This window comes from Eutrigla gurnardus, assembly GCF_963514095.1.
Source record: "Eutrigla gurnardus genome assembly, chromosome: 22".
In the NCBI taxonomy this organism is placed as follows: domain Eukaryota; kingdom Metazoa; phylum Chordata; class Actinopteri; order Perciformes; family Triglidae; genus Eutrigla; species Eutrigla gurnardus.
Window position 1 is genome coordinate 15402234 of NC_139933.1, and position 6000 is coordinate 15408233.

The 6000-nt window shown below is 46.4% G+C and overlaps 1 protein-coding gene across 7 annotated transcripts in view; it reads right to left on the reverse strand.

The window, feature by feature from the left end:
• The window catches only part of srcin1b (SRC kinase signaling inhibitor 1b), a 67951-nt gene extending 62390 nt beyond the window's left edge, over positions 1-5561 (reverse strand). For 4 of the 7 annotated variants that reach the window (XM_084040681.1, XM_084040682.1, XM_084040678.1 and 1 more), the window contains exon 1: positions 5488-5560. The gene's annotated coding sequence lies outside the window, so the exon portion shown is untranslated. Of the gene's footprint in view, positions 1-5487 lie in introns of all 7 variants that reach the window. The other 3 variants (XM_084040684.1, XM_084040683.1, XM_084040679.1) reach the window with 2 other exon arrangements.
• Between the last annotated feature and the right edge of the window lie 439 nt (positions 5562-6000).

Consider the following 6000-nt stretch of genomic DNA (forward strand, 5'->3'; position numbering starts at 1 on the left):
AAGACGAAATGAAATATGAGATTTGATTTAAGTATTTACGTAGAGGTTTTATGAGGAGATATATTTTGTTTGGATTCAGAGAAAGTACCGGACACACGAGAGGTGAATTGTTATTGCAACCTGGTCTGTACGTCTACAAAACACTTAAGATGTATGGTAACGTATAGCGGAAATTAATTTAATTTAAAAAAGCATGAACGTCCCACTTCATAAACAGTTATACCAAATAACAAACCCCCAGTGTGAACGACAGTCGGACACCGTTTGAGTAGAAAGAGATACCAGGGGGCAGACGACTTGGACCCTGCTTCGGACCTAGTCAGGAACTTGATGAGCAGCTTCTAAACCCTGGACCTGAACGGGTTCAGGGAGAGATGGGACGGAACACCGGTTGCAGAAGGGACATCAAACCTCCTGCCAGACTGGACGGAGGAAGAGGACGAACCTCGTGACTCTTTTTCAGGAGTGGAATTTGCCACAAATTCCGGGGCGGCTGTACAAAATCCCCACTCGCTTCCCAAACAACCGGCTTGTGATCGTGCTGCTACAGCTCTCCCCACCCAGAACGCACTCACGTGACTATGCCACGGAACGCACAGCTGATGACTATCAGCTGATTCCGGATGCCATATAACTCGCCTGCGTGCGTCATTAGCACGCCACAGCTCGCATCCGGATCGTAGGCCCGAGAATACAACACGTCTCCTATCTCCTGGCCAGCAAACTCTACCGGCGTGCGTCGTTAGCACGCCACCGTTTGCCTCTGGATCGCTTGCCCGAGAATATCAACACGTCTCCTATCTCCTGGCCGGCAACTCTACCCGTGTGCGTCCTTGGATCGCCACCATTTGCCTCCGGATCGCTGGCTCGAGAATACAACACGTCTCCTATCTCCTGGCCGGCAAACGTAACCCGTGTGCGTCATCAAAACGTGAGTGTGGTCCCCCTCTTCCCCGGCCTTGGATCTTGGCCGTAGCCGACTTTCTCCGGCGTCTGCATGTGCTGGGACGTAGGCATTGTTGAGGAGGAAGCAGCGACCGGAGTATTTAAATATGCAGTATATTGTTTACTCTTAGTAATAACTGATGTTAATGTTTGTTATGTTAATGGTGCCATGGTATTTATGTAACATGATTATGGAGTGCTTTATCTTTATGAATTTAGACTCTTTTGTTGTTCCAGCACACAAACACACACCCCTGTACTACCCTGACTCTGGAAGAAGAGCAAAAAAAAGGAAAGAACTATCAATAAAAAACCCGTATGTGGCTCAAAATGGAACCTCTGCCTTTGTCCTCTGTCCAACTCCCAACCATCTGACCGTAGTTAGCCTGTCCACAGACTTTCTCCACCTGACCCAGCGCCTCACCTCAGCTAGAGTGTCCCACTCTTTTTTTCAATACATTTTTTAAGTATATTGAATGAAGTTATTAAGATAATTAAGCATGTCTTAGAAAAATCCTGGCCCTTGACTTACCAGCTATAAGATTAACTATAAATGTATATTTTTAAGCAGATGATGTTCCGAATCAAAATAATTCACTGGAACTGGTCTTTTCCCAGCATGCCGTACAAAAATAGGCTTTGCCTGCAGATGGTGTGCTAGCATGACTTGCAGATTAGCCTCTTCCTTACTGGCAGCGTGTTATATCAACGGTCATGTAAGTCAACTAGTGTGTGTGTGTGTGTGTGGGGGGGGGGACAATTAACGAGACCGATGTTGCTCTGAGGAAACGTGAAGCAGGAGGGAATTCCACTCAGCTGAGGAGGCCGTTTCAAAGGACTGTGCTTCGGTCTGTTCCTGCCTCTGCCTGCCTGTCTGTTTGTATATGCATAATTCAGAATTTCAAAGCTCCCAAGTTCCCTAGCTGATAATGAAATCCCACCACCACGAGTGCCAACCGCTTATACAAATAATACACAAATCCAGAAATAACCGTGAGCCCCTGATATCCCAAAAACTCATTCCGACACTTAGCGGGAACGTTTTTCCACCTGCCATTGAAAACCTTTCATCTGTCAACCCACATGAAGCGCCAGAGAGAGCATATAAACCCAGGCACTGTGACCCAGCGGATATGGAGTGCAGTGGCGGCTGCTGACTCCCAAAAAAATCCTGGGGAGGAAAACCAAGACATGGAATCATGTTGTTTAATTTACTTAGTTTGCACCTCCATTTTACATGTGAGCTCACTGATGCTGATATATGAGCTCTGATGTCTCATGTTTATCCTATACATCATTTAACCTGGAAAGCTGTTTAATACCATCAATATTATTATTATTAAAGTTAATAATCTTATCTCTACTCTCTTATGATCAATGAGAAATGAAGCAGTAAAACGAGGCGTACAAGGGTGATTAAAACAATCCCTTCGGGCTCTGGACTGGAACGAACCTGCTGAGTAATGTGCCACTAGCAGCCTAGTAAACTGCTTCCTGTGCAGCAGACCGCCGGGCTGCCGCACCACGCACCACTGCCGACCCACAATTCCATGCAGTGTGGCGGCCCGACGCAGGACTGATCCCAGTAAGGGCTTCAAACTGCTGCATCGGTCCTTCAATGCGGGAAGGAGCTAACTGTGGCTACGTAGCTAGCTACTGCTCAATAATAAAGGGAAACGTAAATCTAAAAAAGTACGATCAGACTCTGTTTTATAGGCCTAAATAAATGCTGATCACATCTTCTTCATGTTTTTAGATCAAAATGAAAATATTTATTTTCCTTCCTGGGAAATCAAAATATGACACGTGGTTACATCAGTTAGAACCAACCAATTTCAACCAATAATATCATGACATCCATCCATCCATAAATCAATCTGAAACATTTAGCAGCAAAGAGATGGTCGGTAGCTAATCTTGAACTACTAATCGGATTTCTCCCAACGTTATGTCCCGCCTCCCATCAATCCTGTTCCACTGGAAAGTGGTCACCATACGGATGATAGAGACTCTGTAAATGTCGACATTTAATTTACACGTTAGAATTTATTTTGTAATACGCTAATGTATGATGTATTGATGGCCGATGTCTTCTTCTTCCAGTACCACGTACAGTGGTTGGGATTTGAAGATATTTAGTAATCACGATGTCAATATCGTACTCTGGTTGTTGATTGGCCAATCCCAGATGCATGAAAAAACTGGATTACATTACCTTTAGGTGTCATTGGCGGTTCATTTTTTTTCCTTAAAAGAGAGAAAAACATTTAATAAATGATACTAAGATTTGCTGATGGTTTATTTCAAACAACTACTTATTTTATAATTTTGACTTCCTCTTTCCTCCCAGAGTAGAGGAGGACCAGCCTCCTCATCTGGTGAAATGTCTCTCCAGCACATTTTCCTGAAATGTGTCCATGACTCTCAGATATCAGCGACACGAGGAAACAACTTCCCACCGTTTTCACACATGAATAGTAAACCGCTCTCACTTCACCATCCAAACCCACAGAACCATTCAGCTCAGAGGCTTTCCAGCTCCTTCCAGCTCCAACTAACGGAGGCGGACTGCAGTCCACCTCGGTCTCTGCTTGTTATCCCTGATCTCCCCCGTACTGTTCCCGTCCCCCGTCTCCCCTTAGCCTGGCATGTGAGGCTGACAGCTCCGTGGGCTCGGAGCCAGAACTGATACTGAAGTCTGTTGTAGGTCAGCCTCCTTCTGGGAGAGAGGGCCAAACACACAATCACAATACGCTTTACAAGAGGCCGTGACCCCGGTGTCTCACAGGGTCGTGTTCTTGCAGCGCTGTGGGTGTCACATGTCTCCCTCGTATCTCCCCCCCTGACTCCCGCCTTTATATACATGGTATAAGAAAGCAAACTCAGGAGAGGCACTGCTGGGAAATCAAACACGCAATCACAACAAGGTTAACAACAGGCCGTGACCTGGTGGCTCATAGGGTCGTGTCCTTGCAGCACCGTGGGTGTCACGTTTTAAAACTTGAAGCACTCGGAGCGACTAGCAAAAAAAGGCAGAGCAAGCGGGTAAAACGCTGGGTGTGTCACTTTTTTCTTGGCAGACGCATACGCCTTCTCCTCATTGTCTGTCTGAGGTGGATTTTCTTCAAAACTTTCTGAAACTGATTCACCTAAGTCCTGGGAATCAACGATCTCTACATTCTGCAGAACTTATACACAAATCACAAATACTTAGTTCGCATTTTGTTCCGTAGAAAAGTAATGAAGCCCTACGGATGGTTTCTCAGCAGCTGCAGGTTTACTAACAAGATCCCACTGATGCAATTGATAACCTTCCCTCCAGAAAAATAGTTTTTTTCCCTCAATGTTATAGGCTTGCTGGTGCTGCATTTCAATGGAGGCAAGAGGCATTATAATGAAGATATCTGACAGTTTTAGAAAGAATCAAACAACAGCTTTTTGGCAGGACTATGATGCAAACTAGAGTGGTGATTTAATCATAAAGACTTACGTAATAAAACACCCTACGCAGAATAATATGGCAGTTGTTTTAAAGGCTCAATCGGAACGCTCGGATGTGCTTCTTGTCTTCAAGCTGTTTATCAGACAGCCTCAGACTCTTTGGTGAGAGCCGGATCAAAGAAATCAGAAGGAAAACGTCAGCAATGACTCAGATGCAATTCGGAGCTGATTTTTTTGCTTTTTCCTCTGCGGGGCCGGCACAACTTCACTCCAACAGATCCCAGAAAGGAGGAAGGCCCCTGCAGTCTCCAGATGTACAAACTGATATCAAACCAGCATCAAAGTGATTTCTGAAGACCCAAATTCTGAGTCACCAGATCTTCCAGAAAGAACGTGGTACATCCACTTCAGTGGGAGAGATGTCACTCTCACGAGGTTTTGGTGTACAAACTTGACACACCTCAAATAAAACAAGAATACACTTTTCCCTCAGATGAAGCCTGAGAGTGTTTGTTACTATCAGATCAATTTCCACCTGCACGCTGCTCCTGTGACAAATTAATAATCAGCTTGCACATCCATTTGCATTCCAACCAATTGCAGCAGGTCCCCTGAGCGTGTTCAGCACATATGATTATTAATGTGGCCCTAGAGAGAGAGAGGGGGGTGTATGAAGAGTTGGAGGGAGGAGGGGGAGGTAAATGTGGCTTTTAAGCACACGTTTGGATAAAGAAGTCTTTGTGGACACCGTCCCACATACTCCTTCCCACGTGAAGGTCAACCCAGGTTAGCTGGCCGCCTGCCGCACACTTTTCTTTGCCCTACATGAAAACACTGCTTAGTTTGGCTTTTGTCTTCTCTGTCCTTTCATCCCTCCCCTCCTCCTCCTCTCTGGCTCTTCTCCCTCTCCGCTATCTTTTTTTTTTTTTTGGTTCTCTTGGGGCTATGCAAAAGAAGCCGGATAAGCTTGGTGCATTCAGCCTCCTGCAAGAGACTTCTGCAGAGAGAGAGTGAGTGGCTGGATGACTACACAGCGACAACCCCAAAAAAGAAAAACTGCCACTGCATAATGTGAGCAGAAAAGCAATGAATGGAGCGTACCTGGCTCGTGGTCCTGTGCAGGCTGGTGTCCCCCTCTGGCCGAGATTCTACATGACACTGGTGTGTTTTCTGCACGTGTGTGTGTGTGTGTGTGTGTGTGTGTGTGGAGGGAAGAGAGAGTGCAGCGTAGAGGATTGGAGGCAGAGTACTCAGTGTGTGCTAAGACAGAGCCAGTGCATCTCCCTCCCTCTCTCTCCCTCTCTCTCTCTCTCTCTGCGAGTATAATCCTTTCCTCAGTCTACGGGGACGAGCTGCAAATGAACCAGCTCCATGTCTCCCTCTCTCCCTCCACTTCTGTATCTCGGCTTTGCACACAGCAGAATAACCCTCCCCATGCCTCCACCTTGCAGAAGATAAGCCAGAATTTCAGAGAGCAGCCTTGCCCCTTAAACACAACTCCATCACCCTCCTTTTTCCCCTCCACTGAAGGTCTTTACACCACCGCCGTGGCCGCGCTCGTCTGTGTCGCAGTGACTCCTCGGCGTGCGAATACGCCGCCGCTCCAGCTGTGCC